The sequence below is a fragment of the Mauremys mutica genome, chromosome 3 (genome assembly GCF_020497125.1).
Source record: "Mauremys mutica isolate MM-2020 ecotype Southern chromosome 3, ASM2049712v1, whole genome shotgun sequence".
Taxonomy (NCBI): Eukaryota; Metazoa; Chordata; order Testudines; family Geoemydidae; genus Mauremys; species Mauremys mutica.
The window spans coordinates 36295878-36320812 of record NC_059074.1 but is presented as its reverse complement, the minus strand read 5'-3'; the positions used below and the strand labels follow the sequence as shown (position 1 = coordinate 36320812).

Below are 24935 nucleotides of genomic sequence, written 5' to 3'. Positions count from 1 at the left end.
ACCTCTAGAGTTCAGTGAAGTAAAGACATGAAAGAATAACTTTTTTTTGCATTTTGACAACCAGTTTTAACCATCCCCATTTCAACAAACTGTTAGTATTGCCACACAGTGAACAACAACAGAAATAACACCGTCAACAAAAAATCCAAGAATTTATCTGAATAAAGTTGTACATAGAGAATGTCACATCATTTAAAATTCTTGATTGTTAGGTGGAATGCAGTGATTCACTTTTAAGGGACAAATTTTATTTTGCTTTACTCCTGGTAGTAGTGATTGATTTCAGTGGAACTATTTCTATGACTAAAGCATGGCTGTGCCCTTCTGTCTAGGAATAATAACTTGTAATTAAACCTTACCTGTATTCAGCAGTCTTTTTACCATACATTATCTACATTATAATAAATTGTTTTACTCATCATGGTCCAAATTCTGCATTGATGCATATCCATGCAATCCCAGGACAGAATTTCACCCCAAATATTTCCCTTGTTTAAACAAAGTCTACTCAGAGAGTTAGTGTTTCATCTCCTGGGATTGTGTTTCTTCATCTTGCATGTAATTATAGATATGTATATAGCTAGATATCTATATATATATGATTCCACTTAAATACATAATTCTGTATGGTTATATGCCACTATCTGTTTTCAAATCACTTTCTGACAGAAGAATACTCTCTTTAAGCCGGTGTAAAAGTATATATACAGAGATATAAAAGTGTGTATATGAAAGCTTAATGGATTACCTGAGGTGTTCCTTCTGCTTGTGCTGAAAATCAGATCTACTATATAAATATATCTAATTTTACCACTGAAGTCTCATGTGCAAAGGGACTAACTCACTCCTGCTGTGTAACTACATTAAAATTGATGCAGTTACACCCAAGATGAATTTGGCAAAGGGTCTTTATGTTGCTATTATACTAAATTTAAGAAGTAGGTTTGATTTCCCTCCCCCCCTGCTGTTTTATTTAAATAGCATTGTTGAAAATAATTTCAGTATTTCTGGCTGCAATGACACAATGAATTTAATTTGTGTTTTCCACTTCAATCCATACTGATAGCTTCAGTCATATAGATTGAACAGAAAAATTCAAAGATAGCCCCTCAAGTCATTTCTTATGTTATTTCAGCCATAGCAGCATCAGAACCCAGCTCAAATATTTCCAGTATTGCCTTTTAAATTGGGTTTCAATTTTCTGGTGTGTCTGAGCACACCTGTGCACACAGAAATAAGATTCTTTTTCCTCTGAAAACTAAAGTAATGTCCTGCTAAAAATGCACTTTCTTTTTTCAGGTGTTAGTCATCAGGAGCTACTCAGTAATACCTTGGATGGCCGTGTATAAATATAACATGGAATCCTGGCTTAATGCAAATGAAAACTTTCTGCCATTGCTGCCAAACAAGCTATCTGAGTACAAGAAATGTACTTCCTTCTAACATTTTGTCCTATTATGGATTAAATAAAAAAAAATCCCATGCACACCATTATATCCTCTTGTAGGCAACTGGAAACGACATAAATCTGAATTTGTACAAATTTTTTCCCCTGAACATTCCCTATGGGGATGTCAAAGTGGGAGACAGCAAAGGTGGCTAGCCCCTTAAATGTGTGCCTTTTTAGAAATCCATCAGTCTCTGGGACCATTCACTTGGAGGCTCTTTGTCTCTTCATTGCCCAGAAAACAGGTTGCTCTCATGAGTCATTGTTATTACTCCCAAGTCCCAAAGTCTTATTGGGTTGGAGTTTGCTCATCAGAAGTAGACCTGCTGCAAGTAAATGCTGATTGATTCAGTCCTAGCTTGCACTTGAGATCCCTAAAGCATTGAGGGGAATATGATGGCAGGAAGAATGATGATTACAACAAACTTGTGCCTGATAGCCCTCTGTTCACCTCTTCCTTACCAATGGTGGTGGGGGTGGTACGACAGAGTGCTGGGCAACAGCAGCTGGGCCAGCACTCTGGTCATTGCAACTCTAACTAATGACAGTAGAGCAGACCTGATAGAGTGGTGCCTAATTGATGGCTGGGGATGGGCTGAAGAGAACTAAGAGGCTAATTAGTCCATTAGGCAGGTGATTCAAAAGGCACAGGAACGCCCTGAAAAGAGGAAGCAGAAGAGAAAGTGAGTTCGCTCACTTGTTTGTGCTCTTGTTGTGCCTGCCTTCTTGCCTCAGGAGTTGAGGGCTTCATAGAACTGTAGCTGTAAGGCTGTATAGTGGGTAAGTGCAATGGAAATGAACACTGTAAATAAACTACACAGAGTGTCTTACCAGCAAAGGTCCCTGAGCTGTTTGTGGTCTTGAAAAGAAGTAGGAGCAAGTCCACCCTTTCGCAGGGGGGAACGATATAAATTCAGCAGGCACTTGGACATCTCAGTGTTGAGTTAAACCCCACTTAATCTACCAAGACCGGTAGATTAGAAAACATACAGTGGTGACAACATTCCCCTTTCTATACTCCTCATCTCCCATGTTCTTTGTCCCTTTCTTTGAAGGAGAATGGAGCATTTGTCTGATGAAACTTGACCACTGCCTGATCTCTTAGCTTATCCAGCTGCTCTGCTAACATTTATCCCTAAATATAGTCACAAGATCCGGGGGGGAACCTTTGTTTTGTGGACTATTTTATTGCATTTTTAACTTATTTATTTTACCTTAATACCTACAGTCCCCAAACAAATATGGGATTTCCTGGTACAAGGCATTATTCAAACACTTATTCAGAGCTTGTCCCTGTCAGAAGGGCTTGCAGTTAAAGAGACAAGACATAAAAACAGGGAGAAAATGGAAGTATTATCCTTAAACTATAGGTGGGGGAATGGAAGCTCAGAGATTAAGGCCCAGATCCTTAAAACTATTTAAGTGTCTAATTCCTATTAAAACCTTTGAGAATCTGTGCCTAAATGACTTGCTGCCCAAGGATACATAGTAAGTCTATAGTAAATCATGGAATCCAGCCCTAGAGCAGTGTCTGAATGACATGACCATCTTTTTTATACTATGGATCATTTCCTACATGTTTCTAAAGGGGGGAGGGATAGCTCAGTGGTTTGAACATTGGCCTGCTAAACCCAGGGTTGTGAGTTCAATCCTTGAGGAGGCCACTTAGGGATCTGGGGCAAAAATTGGTCCTGCTAGTGAAGGTAGGGGGCTGGACTCGATGACCTTTCGAGGTCCCTTCCAGTTCTAGGAGATTGGTATATCTCCAATTATTACCTTTATTACCTATTACCTGATGAGATAGATCAAAAGCTGATGTAAATGGGCATGGCTCCATAATTGAACCCTCCTGAGGAGCTGTCCCACCAGGCTTGATCCTGAACATAGCAAGTGAAAAATATTTCACATATAAGCACAAGGCAACATGCGATAATCAGAACAGGGAATGTAAGAGAACATGATGCTTCATCAGAGCTCTGCTGTATGCCCATCAAGTTACTCCTTCCTAACTGCAGCACCAGTGCCCAAGTGGGGAGTATATAGGATGATGCTTAAGCAAATGTGTTCTGTGCTAAGTAAAATGATACATTGTCCATTTTATACAGCTGTATTGTGTATTTTAGTGAATATTAGCTGAAACCAAACTCTGAATTCAAAAATGTAAGTTTACATCCAATTCTAAAAGTTACATTAATCTGATGTAAGATATTTGTAGGCTGCTTATTGACAACTTGTAAACCAGCAAAAGAAGCTAAATTTGTGGATTTGCCATTAATAATTTTGTTCACTTCTAACACATACTTAGGACGGTGCTTAACAAACAAACAAACAATCTTAAATCCACTCTTTCATGTACACAGTTTTTGCTTTGCTTCTTCTATCCCTTTCTGAGTGTGTTTGGGAGGGAAAAGGCTAATTTAAAAGCCTTCATCCTCATTTGAAGAGTGCTGCGTTCCCTCTGAATAAAAATCCTTGGTAATGAAGGGCTAACTTGGTTCTCGATTTTCTTTCTGCTTGCCTTCTTACTGTAGTTCATGTTTTATCAAGTGGAGTGCTGCATATCATGTCACCTGTTCTCCACATCATTGGTTGTGGATTTGAATAGCTCCTTTTACTGGGACAGTGCTATATAGAAGGTGGAACAAAGTAAAGATAACTCTGTTTGCTAAATATGCACAAATGTGCAAGACCAAGCTACAAAAACACTGCTGTGCTGACTAGTTTCTGGTGCTTTCTAAAACACAGGGAGTATCAGTAGAGGGCTCACAAATTACTTAAAAGGATACTACTCAATTCCTCAATACTTGGTTAATATTAACACATAATGAAATATTCTTGACTTTTGCCAATTCAATATATTGAAGAATTCCAGCCCACTATGCCTAGGCTAACAAACATAGGAATTGCTATTCTGGATCAGCTCAATGATCGATCCAGTCGAAGTAGAACATAATGGCCATACTGGGTCAGATGCATGTCCATCTAGCCCAGTATCCTGTCTTCTGACAGTGGCAAACTGTCTCCAACACTGGCCAGAACCAGATGCTTCATTGGATTGTGTAAGAACCCTGCAGTAGGAAGATGTGGAACAATTTGTTTCCCCATAAAGGTTTCATCTTTGCCTCTAATAGTTAACGATTGGCTTAGCCCTGAAGCACAAGGTTTTATATCCCTTCCCTTCTAAAAATGGTATTGTCATTAACTATAATAAGCCTGGATATTCTTGATAGCCATATAAGTGTACAAGCCCTTTTAGAATCTCAAGTTCTTGGCCTCAATGACGTCCTGTGGCAATGAGTTCCACAGGTCAATTATGTGTTGTGTGAAAACATTTTTTTCTTATCAGTTTGACTTTCCTACATTTTTAATTTCATGGAGCTTCCCCTTGTTGTTGTATTATGTGACAAGGAGAAGAGAAGCTCCTGATCTCTTTCCATATACCATTTATTATTTTTGTGTACTTTTATTGTGCCCCTTCCTATTCATCTCCTTTCTAAGGTAAACAATCCTAAAAGCTTTTTTAAAGCTATTGGCCTCCTAGGGACAAAATGAGCCAAATTTATTTTTGGTGTAATTCCATTCTGGTTATTGTCATAGAAATGTTCATGTAATAGCCATATTAATAGGTAGAAATACATTTTAGTGTATTAGATGCTGTTATAATCTCATTATATCCTTGATTGTTTTACTATAATAACTAGGGTAGTCTGTTGTGCAAATCAAGATTTTTATTTATAGAATCATTAGCTTTTTAAAGGAGTGTTAAAGACAAGTTTCATGGTAGTGCTGGGTGTGAGTTTATAGCTGGATATTTGTGTGTGTGTGTGTGTGATCTACTATATGTCTGGCTTTTCCTACAATACACTAAGGTGAAAGAGCTAATGTATGACTAAATCTTCAGAGACCTTAGGAAAATGCCTTCTGTTAGAAAACTGAGTCAGTGAGCCAGGTGGGACTCATGTTCAAAAGGAGAGTGGACATCATTTGGCTGACACTTCTGGAAAGAACATGTTTACAGGAGTCAGGATGAAGGAAATGGCTCAGTGCCATGGAAAATTTTAGAAGCAGAAGCCTTTTGGTTTTGTACTGATGAAATACTTCACTAAAACCTAATAACCCTAAGCCAGTTCATGCCCCTGACATCAGGATACAGAGTGGACTCTCTCTAAACTATCTGACCTCTTCTACCAGGAAGGGACAATCAGCTGCTTTTGTGGCAGTGTACCCCTTTCCTAGGACTATGCACAGAGTTCTCTGCTGGACTGGGATCTTTGCAGAAGGTGGAAGTGGGGACTGGGACTAGATGAGCCGGGGAGCACAGCACAGAAGCCAGCATTAGGAAGAATAGGGATGATGTGACTTATTTTCTCCCCTACTGATCCCATGACTCCACAAAATACATAAGTACAACTTGAAACTATGGACCTCTTTTCTGCAGGACCCAAGATACCCATGGCCAGCTGAGGCATTATTATTAATTATTTTTATACATTTATCATTTATTATTAATTAGGATAGTGCCTAATGGCCAGCCAAAAAAGGGGCCCTATTGTGCTAGACCCAATACAAGCACAGAATAGTGCCGTCCCTGCTCTGAAGTGCTCACAATCTAAATAGACAAGACAGACACAAGGTGGGAGAAGGGGTAGATCACACGAGCATAGTGAACAATGTGACGGCATTTCCATGGTTTTAATTGTGTGTGTGACAGCGTTTGTGTGTATGTGTTTGTTTAGGAAGGGGTCAGTGGAAGGTCGGAAGAGGGTAGAAGCTGAGGTGAAGAGACCGATGCAGGGGAAGGGAGAGGGTTGGAGCAAACAACCACTCAGCACAGGGTAGAGAAAGTCCAGTCAAAACTATGAAGGTCACTGAATGTCCAAAGGTCCCTGCTTTGAAAACCTCTAGCTGCTCCTACTAGCTGGAGTCTGAGTAGTTTTTCTGCAATTGTTCCCCTTGGCCACATGGGAGGGAGGTATAACCTGGGTCCTAGTTTCCCTGGGGTAGAGTAATCCCCTGAAAAATTCTGGGAACTCGGAGGTGGTGTGGGTGGAGGGCCCCATCTGGGCCTCATTTTATCCCTTCCTTCAGCATAACCATCCCTTGGCACGTGATACAGTGGCTCCAATGGAGCTGCACTGCCACAGAGCAGAGGGAGAGTGCCAGGTTTCCAGAGCCGGCATCAAGCACCCAACCTGCATGTGGAAAGTTCTGGCTTGTGGTATCTAGGGGACTTGGGAACTGGACCTGCATCTCCTGCCATGGTCGGGGTGAATGCCATCCTCACTGTTGGGTGAGGGGCTCTTTACAGAACTGCCTGCTCCTTATCCTGTTCCCAACTGAAATAGTGCAGGAGGATGTGAGCTGCCCCCTTATTATGGAGATTCACAGATCACTTTTTACACAGGGAACACAAATTCTAACTTATTAATAAAAGACTTATGATGTTGAATATGCAGAGTCATCCATGTTTTGTTCAATCTCTAGCATTATTTAGGTATGTTGTCTTGCATCATTGGGCTATTAATTATGTTTTCATTTATTTTTCCATTGAGCACCTATTGAGCAGTGGCATCTCTAAGTTAAAATGCATTTTTATGAAAGCTGATTGAATACAGAAACAATTGTTCATTGTTCATCAAATATTATTTGAAAGATTATTTGGTCAGGTGGACAAAAGTGACTTTTTTCTTTTGTTTCATGCTATCTTCATAGCATCTACTTTAAGGTGACTTCAAAGGCACCTTTATACTATTTGTCTGACAATGGATCTGTATCTGATCTTTCAGTTCATTCATCATTATTTATCCTTTGAAATCAATGGGGTGTGTGTGGAAGAGCTGTGGATTAGGTACTAGGGTTCTGGCCCTTTAAATAAGATTATTGGCCAAGCATTGTCCTGGACCCAGCTCAGTACTGGACAAGGAAATTCTGGGATTTGTAGTTGTAGGCTGCAGCAAGGCATGCTGAGAAGTACTGCCAGGAAATATAAGGAACTGCTCTTAGTCATAATGGGCAGAGATCCAGGGAAACCACGTGTATTGTGGGTCTTTTCACAGAAGAAAGAGTGAGCAGGAAAAAGACAAGCCCTGGAGTGGCCATTCTAGTTGAACAGCTAGGAAAAGACTTGTGAAGGGCAAGGAAGAGGAAGGTGTGAAGAGGAAGGAACTTTGGAAGGGGTAAGTGGTTCAATGGAATTAAAAAAAGACTGTGTGACCCTTGCATGATGGTGAAAACAGGAGGACTGTTTGGTCTGCTGGAATAATAGAAGGGGTATAGGCCTGAAGCCTGGTGTATTGACCTGAATTTATGGGGCTAGTTTGTTATGGCTCATCAATGATCTGACCAGAAGATATTTAGGTTCTTGTCCCAATTCAGCCTACAGGATTAGGGAACTTGGAGTTTAATGTCATGAGTGGACCCTCGGCATGTGTGGGAAGGATACTTTATACTGAGGAAAATGCCAAAATTTCAAGATCTTTATTAAAACACATGAAAGAATGATCAAAGATATAAAAAAGAGTCACAAAGAAGTTACACAATTCTATAGCTCATGGTGGTAACATCTTTATTCTAAAAGACTAGTTAAATTAGCATACTCACACCCTTTCTTGGAGACCTGGTAGTGGGAGACAGAAGACCAGCCTCGCCTCTGGCATGTCTGATGAATTTGATGGTCCAGGCCTTCCCAGTGGTAGATCAGGTACAAGTGTTGAGTTGCTAAGCTATATTGCCAAAGCTGAGCTGATAGCTTAACAGAAGATAAAAAGAGTGACAAGGACCCATGTGGTTGTTTGTCCTCTTATAGGGTCCTGGCACTGCCCTGATCAGGACCCCACCTACCATGCCCAAATCTTATTTCCTCACCCAGATAAATCTTTGGGTACATTTACTCTATAGGCTAACTTATTATGACAGATTCATACATATTAATATTGATTATCTCATCCCCCAAACCATTACCTTTGGCCTAAATCATGTCTTCCATGTTCTGCGGTGTACCTTGTGGTTACTGGTCTGTTCCAGACTCATGGTGTAAATATTCAGTTCTCTGTTCGGTTCTCCATTCAGTTCCCCAGAGTCAAAAGGCGTAACCTGTAGGTCATTTATCTATGTCAAAGGTTACAAACACTTATGCTATCTTGCTCTAGCTAATCATACAGGACTGTAGGTTCCTTGTGTTACAGCCAAATATTATGAGTAATACATACTGGAATTCAGTATAGACTCCTCCTCCCCCCAAGAAAATAACAATATAATCAATCAAACCAACGAAGAAAACACATTATGCAATATAGCAGGCTAGCCTCATGGGCTACTGGTGTGTGCTTACTCTAGTTTCCAACTCCAGGCTGGAACCTCCAGAGACAATGGGAGGCTGCCCCCTTTGGACTATACAGATACTGGGAAGAGGGATGTGGTCTCGTGAGAGAAAATGGCGTGTTTAGATTCATTTGGACTCTTGATTGCCTCAGAAGGAGTGAACATTTTGATTTGTCCAAAAGACAAATTGGTCCACTCATAGAATCCCTGGAGGAGAAACATGTGCAATGGAGTGTTTTATTTTGGTAGAGTTTCAGGAGTGTGGCTGTGGGTCTTTCTGTTTTACTAAAAATGTTACTATGTACGTATTAGAGAAGTGACATGGTCAAATAAATGCACCTTGCACTTGGAGCCGAAAGTGGTGAAGTTGTGATACTCTATAGTTCCTGGAGTTGTCCATTCCACAGTCTCAGACCACCACCAAGAACATTTCTATCACCTGCACAGGCAAACTTAATTCTTACTGTAGAGTGTTCCTTGGGGCTCAGGACTATACTGGTTTAGGCCTGCTGTTAGAGGGACAGAACCACCTGTGACAGCCATAATTTAGCACTCAAGAAAACACTAGTTTCAGCTTTCTAAGTAAGTCTTACATTCTGCAATGGAAAAGAGAAGAACCTTCTCCATCACAGCCCATGCAGGCTAGCTAGAATTTTATCTCCCAGAATGCATTATCCTACTGATATTGTGCCATTTAGGCACTGCCCAAAGCAAGGCGGGGAAAACCCCCACACCATTCAGGATTGTGTAGCCTGCTTCTCCAGTGTACCCCACCATACAGACTGGAGTGGGCTTTCCCTGCCTTCTTTGGGAGAATGTGTACCCCAGGTGTGCACATAAGGAGCAATCCCTGTGTTCCAGAAGTGGTAGGACGGTTGCTTTACTTAGCCCTTGCACAGAGCAGTTCATTGTGGAGGGGCTTATTGGGTATCCATGCAAGAGTCAAGAAGGATGTGTCCTGGACTTATAAGACTTTTATATTTAATATTTTGCTATTTGAGCTCCCTCAAAGAAGGTATGAATCAAAAATTGTTAGCACACAGCCAAGATAAAGATGTGAACTTACTCAGTGTAAGGAGTATTCTTTTCCAAATGCAAATGCCACAGTGAATTGTTGGATGGTTTTTAACAAGAGTAAGTGAAAGAAAAACAAAAAGCAAAGGAATGTGTAAATATATAATTGATGTTGAGAGTCTGACGTAAACTGACAGAAGTAGTGACATTTGGAATAAATATTGATTTTTTTAAAAAAATTCTTATTTAAAAGTCTTTATATGGGTCTCTGGTTATTCGTACAGATGTTGAAAAAATATACAAAAAAACTGTTAGATCACTATACATAACTTATACATGCATCTGAAAGACCCAATTCTGCCATCACCTCCTTTTCTTTTAAGGAGTCTTTAACTCCCTCTCTAAAGCCAAGAAGTTTTCAGCACATAAAGAAGATCATCCAGTGGTACGATTCTTGTTTAGACACTACACCTGCATTAAGGAGCCATCTGTGCTAGTGGCCCAATCCAACTCCCATTAAGCTAATGGCAGTCTTTCCACTGACTTTAAAGGGAATTGGATTGGTCTGTATTGCTTTGTTTTTTTGTCATTTGAAGTCAAGCTGCCAAAGGGACACCATCAATTTGAAAATCTAGGACTTTTTAAAATATAAATTAGAAGTACAGTAGGTATATCTACTGCCCCTGAGTCCCCTGCCAAGTTGTGTGTTTGTTTCAATTATGTCATCTTATGTTAAGATGTTCCCTTCCCCTATTGCTGAATAAATGATCTGCACAAAGAAAAAAAGTGATTATATGGGTAAATTATTAAATGGACTATACATAGACTGCTCTCACAATGTGACCCAACTGGGGAAGGGGGGGCATGGGGACCCCAATATTTTTCCAAAATCACTAAAGTAACTAATCTCAGCTGGCACTTGCAACACTAGCAGATTCTTAAAAGAAATCAAACTGATGTGAATTTTAATTTGACAGTATAACTCTTAACTCTAATAGAGCAATCATGAGTGTAGCCCTAAAGTAAAACCTACCTTAAAGGTATAATACACTTAGAAAAGGCCAGAATAATCTAAGAGCCTAAGTCTGATCTCACTTTTAATACCAGTTTTGTGCTGTGTAACTCAGTTTATTTCAGTGGAGTTATTCCTGATTCAAACGAGATTAGGAAAACAAAAAAAGGCAAATCCTAATATCTAGCTTTTTCAAGGACATACCAAGTATGTTCCATCTCCCCTCTACTAGATCTGCAGCATCAGTTCGGTAACACATCCCCAAAGCTGTACCAACCTTGCTGATGATTCTGGTGCACAAACAAAGTAGATGTTTTGGCAAAAGGACTTAAAAACGGGAAACTGAAGTTGCTGGGCTCTGTCCAGCTGAAAACATCTGTGGTCTTCCAGGCCATGCAAGGCCCTGAAGACTACAGATGCTGTCTGTGAAGCAGGCCAAAATATTCAGGAAGCAGGTTGCCCTGAATTGTAAGGTCAAATAGAAATGCCTCTGTGTGTGGTAGAGAAAGTTTGAGTAGCTGCTAACGGAATGATAACTTATGTAACGTATTTTTATGACAGTACTGCTTAGGAACCCAACTGAGGTATGAGAGGCTTTGTACTAGCCACTGTACAGATTCATACTAATGTACCTTAGCTACTTATATAGTCTCCTTTTACCATAGTATCTGAGCACTTCACAATCTTTAGTGTATTTTTCCTCAGGTTACCCCTGTGAAATAAGATTTTTTTTTAAATACATTTGGGGTATGAGGCACAGAGAGACGCCGTGACTTGCCCGAGGTTACACAGGAAGCATGTGACAGAGCAGGTAATTGAACTGAGGTCTCTAAGGTAGAGATGGGCAGGAAATGGTTTTCCCATCCCATGTAAGTTTAAGATAAAAAATATTTTCCTGTTCCATACTGGGACAAAACTTAGACCTTTCAAAAATAACAGCAAGAGCCCCACCCATGGGCAACATCCAAGGCAAGTGCTGTAACCACTGGGGACAGACACAAAGTCTCTCCCATCACTATTTTGTTGAAATTAACCCTTTCCTGTGAAAAGGGTCAGTTTTAACGAATCTGCATTTTCCAACAACAAAATGAAGAAGATAGTTTGAGCAAAAAATTCTCAAACAGCTCTGCTCTCAAATTCTAGTCTAGCAGCCTAACCTGGACCATCCTTCCTCTCAAAGCTCAAAATCGACAGGATGGAAGAGGTAACAGAAGGAAAGAAAGATGAAGCAGCTGGACTAAGGTGACACAGCAGATCTGGGGTAAAACCAGATGTAGCTCATGAACCTCTTGCCTCCCAGTTCTGTGCCCTATCTACTACAGTACACTTCTTGCATCCGAAGAAGTGGGTATTCACCCACGAAAGCTCATGCTGCAATACGTCTGTTAGTCTATAAGGTGCCACAGGATTCTTTGCTGCTAGTACACTTCTCATGCATCACTCTCTATTCTCAGTTGTCTAGTCTCTCTCTTCCCCATATTCCCTAACCAAGGGGGCACAGTCTGTAGGAGTTACTGGAGCCATGGTACTTCCTTCAGGATTATGTTGGAATCTTGCTATATGGATGCAGTTGTGTATGTGGGGGGTTAGGATGGTTCTGCTATTTCAGGGCTGGGGGCATTGTTAGTAGGAGTCCCTTGATTCTGGGATTTGCTGGTCTAAAAGAGTTGAATTTGTTGGCTGTGTGTGTGCAGATGTGCAAAGCTGACCTCTACCCAGGAGTTTGTCTGTGGGAAGAAGCAAATTGATTTGGTGCCTTTGATAAGGCGGCAAATGTGTAAGTATTAAATTATGTTCATGGTCCCTGTGGATAGGCAATACATACTTATATTTTATCTATAATGAATGAGGCCACATTCTGATACCTGTACTCACATGGCTGGATTCAGTGGGCTAGAATGTCACAGAACTTACTCAGCCCCCACTCCCTGATTCATCTGCATGGCCCTACTTAGGCTGAGATTCCAGCCATGGTGAGGAGAGCAGGGACTAATATTCATCTGGATTTCTTGTATATATAAATATAACTCTCTGTTTATATTTCAAAATTACTTTTAGTTATTACTCATTGCTGCAATTTCTTTATTATTTTAATACATTTTTTCTAAATGCATTTTCAAACAAATTATGAAGGGTGTCTAAAATTTTATTCTGTTACTTCAATTGATGTTTAAAGTGTCTTTATAACTCTGTTTGGCAAAGTTGAGTGCCCCTACCAGCTCTTTTAAGATCAGAGTGAATAAAAATTGCAGCTTCTGTATTTCAGAAGCCTGTGCAAATTTGTTTTTTGTTTGCTTTTTAAGACTTCTGTACTGTGGATATGGGACAAAGTTTGTCTCTAGTATCTACTGTGGATTTTTAAAATCCAATTTCAAACTTGCTTTACGTTATTTTTTGTTTAAGGCTAACAATTCATTTAGCTTTTTTAAATCAGCAGGATTATTTAAAAGTCAGGCAATGTATTGGGGAACATGCCCATTGTGACTCCTTAAAGTCGTCAAGGTAGTTATGACATGGATTTCTTATCCTTCCAGCCCTGGTATCTAGTTGTGTCTCAGTTTCCCTTTTATCTTCAGAACAAGGAGTAATTGACAGAACAAGGAATAATGGTCTCAAGTTGCAATGGGGGAGGTTTAGGTTGGATATTAGAAAACACTTTTTCACTAGGAGGGTGGTGAAGCACTGGAATGGGTTACCTAGGGAGGTGGTGCCAACATGATTATCTTCTAATGCACAACTGAAGGGTGCTCTGATACTACAGTGATGAGCACAACATCAGAACCCATATAGAATAGAGTGATGTGATGTGATGACAGGACTATTGAGAAGAGCTGCCTGGAGCTCATATCATAGAGAAACACAGGGCACTAGAATATGCCTGGAAGCATTCCTCAGGGACTCCAAAAGAGAGCAACCCTGGTGTGGGGCTCTCCACAAAAAGAGCTGGGGCAATACCTAGCCTTGAGGGGAAAAGCCTGTGAAGGGTCTTGAGAAGATGTGAAGTATGAGAAAGAACAGGCCTGGGGCAATACAGTACTGGTGTGAAATGGTACCAACACTGGACCACCAGTCCTTGTTTAGGGGGCCCAAGTTGGGATTTCTGGTCATGGTGAGAAGAAGCTGACTTTAACTCTCCTGTACTGAGAGGAAAAACCAAGGCATACCCTGAACACAAAAACTACTGAGCCTGAAGAGAGCTAGAAGATTATTGCTTTTGCTTTGGACACCTTTTGTGCTGTCCTGGAAGGTGAAAATTCTTATTGACTTGGCCAGAAGGCCAAATCACACTGCCAGTGTGGAAAGCCAATTGTAAGGGGAAACTAGGACATAGATGCTGTTTCAGTGTTAGAATGGGTAAACTGTGAGGGGGGAGAGTCCCAGAACTCAAGTTCCAACCTGACCCCGAACGTCTGTTCAGCAATTTTATAGCCCCACTGCCCGAGCACCACAAGTCTGAGTCAGCTGACATGGGCCAGCTGTGGGTGTTTCATTGCAGAGTAGACATACTCTTAATGGCACACCACATCCCTAAGGACTGGGCTTTGCTGGGTTGAGCATGTAGTCAGGGGCTTGTGTACATTGCTAAGGGGAGCTCATTCTGCACCTTCCACCAGTAGTTATCAGGAGCACCACAGAGCATGCTTTGAAGCAATTGTAAAGGCATTCTTCTTGCATTTGCATTGTGCAAGCAGGATATCTCGGAGAACCCCTACTCACCCACTGGAGTTCCATGATGCCCCTAGTGGTCCTCACAGTAGCAAGGTTTCTGTGTAGCTGGGTTTGCATGTCAGCTGTTGATTAATGTCCTCTTCAGAAGATTGATTTCTTTTTGGGGAAGCTAAAGTGTAATTGTAATAATCCAATTATAACACAAGTGTAAAGGCAACCTAATAATGATGATGCTTAGAATGACAGTCTACGAGGGTATGATTGTTTTCACTAGCCATCACAACTTTTTAATTGCACTTTGATTTGAGTTTGATTTTATTTTTCCTTTAGGTATTTATTTATTCACCTTAAAGGTACTGTATAGCAGACAAAGATGATCTGATGTTGGCTTGGAAAAAGCACTAGGCACACAGAGAAATACGCTTAGAGTGGAATAGTACTGAACTATTTCCCAGAAAAACAGAGACCCTGTTTATTACTGACAGCATTAGTTTTCATATTAGGTGTCTATATGCTTCAATGGAATAGAGAAACCATATTTGGTTTTTATTGAAAGTAGCCTTGTAGTAGTAATAGTAATAATAATAACAATAGTTTTGCGGGGTGGTTTCACTACACGTTTAGTTCAGCTGACATTTACAGTACCTAACCCTCCCCCCAAAAAACAGTACTTTATCTTCTTGACTATTTGATGAAGTTAGTGTCTCTATAGCCTCGTGTAACAGCAATGTCAACACAGAATGCATGCAGTGCTATTAAAATAAGTATCTGGGAAACTTTTAATAAAATGATTAAAATGCATGTTAAATATCTGTTACTTGATATCTTAAAATTGTGGTTTTAAAAATGTAAAACTTGCAAGTCTCTTGCTCCTAAGATTTATTTGAATTGTCAGACTAGAGAGCATGTAAAATTTTCCAAATGCATTTGCTTCCAGCTATGCAATTCATCCCTCCTGCTTCAAGGGTAAATTTTTTTTTCTGTTTTGTTTGGAGCTCTCACTTAACAGTAAACCATGCCTAAATTCCTGTTACCTCTGGGGAAGGAAAAAGAATAACTCTCAGAAGAAGTTTGATGCAGGATGTTTATAGAAATGATTTCTTAATAACTTTACCAGAATGTATTCACTGCCTCCCTCAATCTGATTAGGATGCCAAAGCTGAAATGGTAACTACATCCTTTCTCAATTACAATCTCTATATTTTCCCAATATAAATAGAATCTGTAGTTAGATTATACCTACATCAAAGGCAGTAGGCCATTGAAGAGCAATCAGGTTGCTAAGTCTGGATGGCTTCTGCCCTTTGATCAGGTACCTATCAGCTTAGACAGGCACCTTTTTGCCTTTTGTCTGAGTCAGGAAATGAGAGAGCTGATAGTTGCCTTTTGGTCCTAATCCACACCACTGTGCTTGACAGGAGATGAAAGGTGCACCAATTACAACTGGTTAATAACTGGCTACTTATGCATTCATTATCATAGTTATCATTACAAATTATATGGTATTCTACATTACCTGCAGTGTAAGGAAATATTTAAATGTATCCAAGTTCCTGTTGGTATTATTTCTCAGTCTTCTTGCAGGCAAAGTAGAAATGCTCAAGAGGAATTCAGCATAATAGTACAATCAGATGATAGATTCTAAGAGCTGTCTTTCATAATGGTATCAGCTGAGAGTGTGTCTCAGTACATAAAATGAGGAATCATTGTGCTTATGTAAGACTGAGACCCTTATTTTGCACAAAAATCTCCTCATGGCCATTTGGGAATCTAATAATAGCAATAGCCTTTATACAAATTGGCATGCATGTATATAGTGCATTAGAACAGAAAGATAAAATATCACTAACCATGAATTATAATATTATGATTCTATCAAGGTGTTCTAGTCACTCTGGAAATCATGAGTGTCTTAGTTTGTATCCTCTTAACCATGGAGAAACAGTTACAAGTCTTGTAATAGGGATACAGTAATCCACATCATATATGGTAAAACTTGGGCTTGTGGTAGAAATCACTATCCAAGCCATTGTCCCATTAAACAGTCTGTCAGCTCAGTAGGGCTAGGGGCTGAAGGAAAACTCCAAGGGCACAATGGTATTGCACTGGTAGTGAATGGTGTCAAATTTGCTCCTAACGCCTCCAAAGCAGGGGGTGAGGAGGGGAAGTGAACAAATCATGGGAGATGGGGAGGAGGAAATTCGTCCACAACTTGGTTGGAGAGAGAGATGGGAGCAATAGGAGCACCAGGGTAGACCTATATGCAGTGTGATCAAGTGTGTTCTGTACCCTCTGTTGGTTGCAGATCAGGATGCAATCTGACCTCAGAACTTATCCATATTATCAGGGGCGGCTCCAGGCCCCAGCACGCCAAGCGCGTGCTTGGGGCAGCATGCCGCGGGGGGCACTCTGCCGGTCGCCAGGAGGGCGGCAGGCAGGCTCCGGTGGACCTTCCACAGGCGTGCCTGTGGAGGGTCCGCTGGTCGCCACGGGACCAGCGGACCCTCCGCAGGCACACTTGCAGGAGGTCCACCGGAGCCGCGGGACCGGCGACCGGCAGAGTGCCCCCCACGGCATGCCGCCATGCTTGGGGCGGCGTAATGTCTAGAGCCGCCCCTGCATATTATATACAAATGATTCCTGGTCTCATAATTCATTGTTAAAGTTCTGAAAAATACATGGTGATAAATTACTTAAATGTGATCTACATGGGGCAACACCTTGAGACTGGTCAAACTTCTGCTATTGCAAAATGCTCTGTCTGTTAGACAGTTTCAAACTGAGCACACTGTTGAGCTATCTAGAATGTCTCACAGCCATGAGTGCCAAACTCATGGCAGACTGTCAGGAAGCAGGGCACAAACCCAAAATTGGTTGTGTTCTATAATTAGATTTCACCAAGAAAGCATTACAACAATCTCAACATGGAGTCATGGACAGTCCTCTTGGGCACTCTGGTCTATCTTGTCACCCAGGGAAGCTTGCCTTTGTGATAGATGGTCCCTCACACCAAAAATCACATCGATGTTCAGATTCCTCCCAGTACTAAAGGACCAGATACTTACCCCAGGTCAAATGCACCCTAGATCTTTCACCAGAGAAAACAGTCGTAGCCAATCCTATTATAAACTAACTGAAGGTTTATTAACTAGGAAAGATAAATGAGTTGTTTACAAGGTTAAAGCTGGTAAACACACATGTTACAATCTTAGATTCCAAAAGATTATAGTAGCTGCTAGAATATGCAAGCATTATATGTCCTTTTGGGGCAATCAAGCTAAACCACTGGGGCCCCCTTACCTATGCTTAGAAAACTTTGCTTGTCAAAGTTCAAACTGCATAGGGATAACAATTTCTCCTTAAAAATAACAAGGAGTCCGGTGGCACCTTAAAGACTAACAGATTTATTTGAGCATAAGCTTTTGTGAGTAAAAACCTCACTTCTTCAGATGCATGGAGTGAAAGTTACAGATGCAGGCATAAATATATGCATCTGAAGAAGTGGGGTTTTTACCCACAAAAGCTTATGATCAAATAAATCTGTTAGTCTTTAAGGTGCCACCAGACTCTTTGTTGTCTTTGTGGATTCAGACTAACACAGCTACCTCCTAATTTCTCCTTATCGGATTTTTATTCCCTTCCCATACCATTTGAAGCTGTGATGGGATGAGAGCTTGTGCATGTACCTCTTCGGGAGCATAGATGCTGGAACTTGGAGTGGTGGGGGTGCTGCCACTCCCCCTGGCTTGATGTGGTTTCCATTATATATATGGTTTGCAGATTGATTCAATGGCTCTTAGAACCCCCACTGTACAAATTGTTCCAGTATGCCTGTTCAGGGGTGTGGGGGAAGCAATCATCAAAGTTGTGGTTTTGGGGGGTTTTTTGGTCCACTGATGTTCCACAATGGCTTGTCTGGTGTCTGTCTTCCTTTGTCCTTCCCTCTTGTAAACTAGTATTTCATACTTAGTAATGCTTCTCCCCTGACTGGGAAAGGAAGTTTACAGTCTTAGCAAACACTTTTATAGTTACAGAACAACACTTAAACATTACCTTTTAACATGGGATACAGATATTATTAATGCATGCAGCATCCTACAAGTGTTCCATGAAGTCTAAACACATTATTATAACTCCAATATCTATTTTAACAATACTAACACACAGGTGACTCAGACTGGTTTCATCTATGCATTTGCCAGTTTTCAGTGAGTCCCAGTAAACTTGGCATGAGCTGCCACCTGGTCTGTCAGTATCACAAACACATACAACTAGTGCTCCAGCATCTGCACTGGCTACTACTAGCACTCTGAGTGGAAATCAAGGCATTGGAGTTAATGTTTAAACCCCTAAATGGTTTACGCCTGATTCCCTGAGGGATTGTCTCCCAGCCCATGGTATTGCCATGGTGGGACTCAGTAGAAGCACTTGTGCTGGAGCTCCCTCGCTGTAAATGGGAGGAGGCTACTGGGAGGTGTTCTTTCTGCAGGATCCTTAGTTTGGGAATTCATGCCCTGTCCCCAGGTCCATCAGAGTCCTGCATTTGGGAGGGGTGGGGGAGGAGCTATTTGTTCTATGGAGTCTATTATGATGGGAAGAGTGAGCAGTCCATTGAACTTGAGACTTAATTGTGAAACTAAATTTATGTAGGAGTCCCCAGAGACTATTCATGGTATTTATAAACTGAAAAAAATACTAGATCATCCTCTACATGCATGGTCAGTGTGATTAAAAGACAGCCACATAAACCCCACTCCTGCAATGAGCTCTGCAGTGGTGCATTAAAACCCCATACTCTTGCGGTGACCATTTACTTCTGTGGGCCCCCACATGGGCACAGGGGTCTTGCAGAACCAAGAGTCCTACTGTGCTACATCATGTACCTTTACTGCAGTATTTCTAGCATTCCCTACCATTAAAATGGGGAACATTTTAGGGGTGGGGAGCATGGTTTTTCTTTTAATACTATACATAGCTACTTGCTACTAGCCACTATACTAGCCACTATTTGCTTAAGTTAGAGTAATAGAAATTATATGCAGAAAAGATCCCATGGGTCACTCAGTCCCTCTTCCTGCACATGCATCCCTACAAGCTGGTTGCAGTGGCTCACTAAAATGTATATTAAGAGTAAGCACTTGTCTGTTAAGAATACAGGAACTGTCAGAGTAGGTCAATCAAGTGCTCCCTGTAATCCAGTGGCCTGTCACTGGCACAGGCCAGGACTTGAAGCAGCAGAGTGAAATTTGATACCCTGTATCATGCTGTTAAGGGATAACCTGCTTCTGGAGAAAACTTCCTCCTAACTCTTAAGGCCTTAAACTCTGAAACATGAGTATCTGTCCCCTGAGGGTGTTTTATCAAGATTTTTAATGTGTGGTTACTGGCTGGTGTTTCATTTTTTTGTACTTCTTTTCTGTTTCATGGGCAGAGGCCTGATCCTGCAGTCCTTTCCTCGTGCAAATACTCAGTGGGCCCTCTCATCTCAGTAGGGGTTTGCAGGGCAAGACCCTGACTCTACAGACCTCTGTGTATCTGGTGGCTTTGGGGGGCCAAGTGGGGAATGATTGATTGACGTTCTAGGCCTTTATTACCCTGCCTATTAGTGCTAATGTCTGTCTCCAAGGATATCACACTTAAAAAAAAACAAAAAAAACCCCATGAGCCATAAAAAGAGCAAGGGAGTGGGTGTTGTCTGGCTTTCCTCCCTGTGTTCCTGGCTGACTTAAAAACAGGGAAGAGCTTTTAGAGGAAGGGAAAATTGGGAAGGCAATTAATGACAGTAAGCTGCAATAGCAATTATGGTTGGTATTGGGTAAATCCTTATGTCGCTTTAAATTAGTAGTTAAAGTGTTAATTGGTTTTGTGCGTGTTTGTCCCTGTGTAGCTCCAGAACGTTTGGGATTTTTTAATTGTGATCTGAAATATTTGTAAAAGTATTTTTACTAATTAGTTTTACTTATTTAAGACTATACTACAATAGAAATCATTTCTTCATCCTTTGTCCACTGAAGTCAGTAGGATCCTCAAAGGATCTGGGCCTCTGCCACTGACTCTGATGGTGCAGGATCAGGCCTGTGTAAGTACTGCAACATGAAAGGGATGTATCAAACCCAGAAAGAAATTCTGACATCATAGTCTGGAGTGATCGGAAGACCAGCTCTGTGGTATTGAACCTGTGTAAAATACAAATAGCGATTACTTAGATTGTAAACTCTTTCCAAAAGGGATTCTCTCTTTGTTCAACTTGCACAGTGAGGTCCTAGTCCATGATTGTGACTCCTAGGCACTGCTGCAGTACTAATAATAATAATGCATTAATTATTGCCCATGTACACTCTAATTAATAGCCAGTTAAATATTGAAGTTCTCGTCAGGTATCCTGTTTTGGCGATTTACAGATCAGCTGGAGATTACTATGATTCTTTTTTTCAGTTTTTTTTTTTGTTCTGTTAAATCAGAGTTGGAAAGTGCAGATGTATTTATTCTTTCCTTTGCTTCTTTATAGTACAGATGTTTGTACTTAATCTCTGAAACATTATATGCCTACTAAGAATAAAGGGTGCTGACTATATGCAATACAGTTCTTTGTGGATTTTAATTTTTATTCTCTTCTATTACTTGAAAGTATTATGTATAGTTTACATTGTTCATGGCATTACAAGAATTCCTGAGTTCTTGTTTTCTTTTAATTAGTACTGCATTGATGATCAAAGTGTTTTAGATGAAGTATTGAATGTTGGTTAAATTAATTGCATTTGTAATTTAGATCATGGCCCTCTTCATGTGGGTACCATGTGTGTTAGATGCATCTGGTCTTAGTGCCCCTCAGACTGTCCAACAATCCTTTAAGCCTTGGAATTGTGTTTCCTCTAAAATTTGAGGACTCTTTCTATCTAATAAGTCAATAGGAGTGGTAAGGAAGTGATGGAGTCTGGTAATCTATAAATCAGGTTAAGGAATTTCTCATGTAGCGATCTTTCTGGTTTTTAGTATATGGCATCCTTGCCTTTCAAAGCAAGAGCTGCACTCTGTATAGTATGGTCTTTTGCTCATTCTACTTTGCTTCAGTGCTTCACTGATAACATTTGACCATGGCATCCTTAAACTCTGGCACAGTTTGCTAGGATTTCAGACACCAGGTTCGCCTTATTTTAAGCTCATGAAGCATCTCTAACTCTAGAGCATTTCAAATTGAAGACTGACCACTGAGACATCTAATTTATGTCTAGTAGACCTTGTGCTATAGAGTTTCCCTACTTCCTGTACATTATTCATGCAGTCTTTGGTTTCCTGGGACACTTCCTACTGGAACAGAAACAAAGGAGCACAGGAAAGGGCAGTTGCAGTTTTCAACTATGCAGAGTAGTAGAAAGTTTCCTACCTCATTTCTGTACATAGTTTGGGTTCATAATAAAGTATTTATCTTGAGGCCAGTCTCTGCTCTTCAGTAAGATCTCACAGTCCTCAGCTGACCCAATGGCAGGCTACGTCTTCACTACCCGCCGTATCGGCGGGTAGCAATCGATTTCTCGGGGATCGATATATCGCGTCTCATCTAGACATGATATATCGATCCCCGAACACGCTCCTGTCGACTCCGGAACTCCACCAACCCGAACGGCGGTAGCGGAGTTGACATGGGGAGCCGCGGACATCGATCCCACGCCATGAGGATGGTAGGTAATTCGATATAAGATAAGTTATTCACGTAGCTGAAGTTGCGTATCTTAGATCAATTTTCCCCCGTAGTGTAGACCAGCCCGCAGTTTTTGAGTAGACAGACAGTAAAGGTAGGGTGACCAGATGTCCCGATTTTAAAGGGACAGTCCCATTTTTGGGGATTTTTGTTATATAGGCACCTATTTTCCCCTCACCCCTGTCCTGTTTTTTCACAGTTGCTATCTGGTCACCCTAAGTAAAGATAGTTTTCTCTCATATCAAGATACTGTCCTATCATAATCCTAGTTTTTGTGTTCTTTGGGGCAGAGACAGTCTGTTTATGCAGTGCCTAAAACAATATAAATAGTTTGTCATCATTTTTAGGACTCCCAAACTCATGAACGCTTAAATGATACATTAGAACAACTGAACTGATATTCTTCAAAACCTGACCTGTTTTGTAGCTATGTCTCCATGAACTTTCAAAATGAAACCAAGCATAAAAATGGTTCTTTCATCAGTTTCATTGAGTTCACTGTATTCTGATAAATGGAACTGGAGAAAGAGGCTTTCAGGCGGGATCTAGCTTGGCCTGACATCATTGGTTCTGAGTGCAAGTTGGGCCAGGCTGCCACCAGACAAACATAGAGGCCACACAAGAGCTGAGAGGCCTATGTATGCCTCAGTAAAGGTCTTTCCACCAACTCTGGGCATGGCTACACTTGCAGATGTAGAGCACTGTGAGTTAAACCCTCCTTTGTAGAGTGCAGTAGGGAAAGCGCTGCAGTCGTCCACACTGACCGCTTCAAGCGCACTGGCATGGCCACATTTGCGGCACTTGCAAAGGCATTGGGAGTGGTGCATTATGGGCAGCTATCCCAACATGCAAGTTACTGCAACGTGCTTTTTAAATGGGAGGGGGTGGTGAAATGTGACAGGGAGTGTGTTGTGTAGGTGGGGAGAGAGTGGGTTTCTGGGGTGCTGAGATTGTCAGCATGCTATCTTGTAAGTTCAGACCCCTCTTCTCCTCCCCTCCCCATCTCTCCTTCACTCAGAACAAACAGTAAATGTTTGCTTTTCTTGGAGCTAATAAGCAGCTGGCTCTCTGAAATGGAGTTTTGAAAGGACATTTCCGCATTCCTGCAGCCGATTTCACAACAATGAGAAGAGTGGCACAGTAACGCAACACCTCATTCGCACTGGCGCCGCAGCGCTCCAGCGGGGTGCACAGCAAATGTTATTCCACTCGCCGAGGTCGAGTACCAGCAGCCAAGGCCGGCTTTATGAACTGCAGGGCCCGATTCGAATACCTGGCGGCGGTCCGGGGCTATGGTGGCACTTCGGCGGTGAGGGGGGGGGTCCACCCTGGGTCTTCTGCAGCACCGAAGGACCCTCGCAGCTGAAATGCCACCGAAGACCTGGAGCGGACCCCTCCTCACCACCGAAATGCCACCGAATACCTGGACCCCCCCCATGTGCTGAGTGAGTAAAAAAAAATTAAAAAATTAAAAAGGCACCTAAGGTGTGGGGCCCTCTTAGGTGCGGGACCCGATTCCTGGGAATCGTCCTAAAGCCGCCCCTGCCAGCAGCGCTGTAGCTGCGGAGTCAGAGCGCTCTACGTACCTTGCCAGTGTGGATGGTGAGTGAGCTATAAAACTGTAGCTGCTCTTTACACAATGCTTACAATGCAAATCATCCAAAGCAATAGCATTCCTCTGTCTCTCATACCCTGTAACCTGCTACATCTCATTTCATCACCAGTAGGCAGACATACCATTTCAGGTTTCCATCCTACAATACTTCCACCAGATAAAAATCCCATCCTCCACCAATGCCTATGGTATATAATATAAAATGAAGGGGGCCCACTTCATTCATTCCTGAGAACAGCTGCAGCAATATGTCACAGGAGGAGTGGTGATCACCTCAGACCCCTTAGAAACATTGCAAGTGTCACATCAAAAAACTTCCAAACAAACCCTCTCAATAATTACTATTTGTGTATTTAGGTGTATTTAATAGTTCCCTTGGAGAGAACTTCCTGGTAAACAATCCTGGAATTGATAGAATTATTCTATCAGATAAGTATCAAGATTGATGGACTAATTCCATAGCAGCTTATTCCCCTGTGAATAGAAGATGGACTGAGGGACAAGAGCCAAACAGCAGGCTGTAAGTAATTATAGCAATTGCAACATCTGCAATAACAAGGGCTGTAGTCCATCATTATATCATCACATACACCCTGGGTAAGTAAAAGGACCAGTCAAAGCTTGGGAGTAGAGTATCAGTGGGGAGTGCTTGCATGCTGCTTTTCCAAAGGTAGACGAGACATACTAGGGCTAGTGTGAGAGGCTTCTACACAAGCGTAGGATTATATTGTCACTGGGAGTAATTGTAACTGTTGTGCAGACATAGCTTCTATGATGATAATTCTTGAGGGACCAACAAAAGGGGTCTCAGCATAAACTGAACAAACCCACCAATGGAATAAAGAAATGGTTTACCAAACACTCGAGCTTAGGCTTCTGAGGGCCTGATTCTGATCTCTTTTGCACTAGTATAAATTGGGAGTAACTCAATGGAAGTCAATAGTGTGTTACACTATTCTGTGGCATCAGAACCAGGTCCTAATTTGTACCTAGGATACTATTCCTGTTAGCAATGGAGGAAGTTGGCTTATTCATTTGATTTTAAAAATAAAACTGGGCACAAATGTGCCCAATGTGATCTTTCTTCTTATGGATTGGGATGGAAGGAGTGTGACATGCCTCAAGTACTAATTAACCTGTAACATCCTACCTGGTTAGA

At 41.4% G+C, this 24935-nt stretch overlaps 1 long non-coding RNA gene across 1 annotated transcript in view; it reads left to right on the top strand.

Moving 5' to 3' along the window:
- The first annotated feature begins 2130 nt into the window (after positions 1-2130).
- LOC123367157 overlaps positions 2131-24935 on the top strand; it is a 181761-nt gene continuing 158956 nt past the window's right edge. Inside the window, exon 1 of the long non-coding RNA XR_006578327.1 lies at positions 2131-2227. This is a non-coding gene — a long non-coding RNA (uncharacterized LOC123367157). The remainder of the gene's footprint in view (positions 2228-24935) is intronic.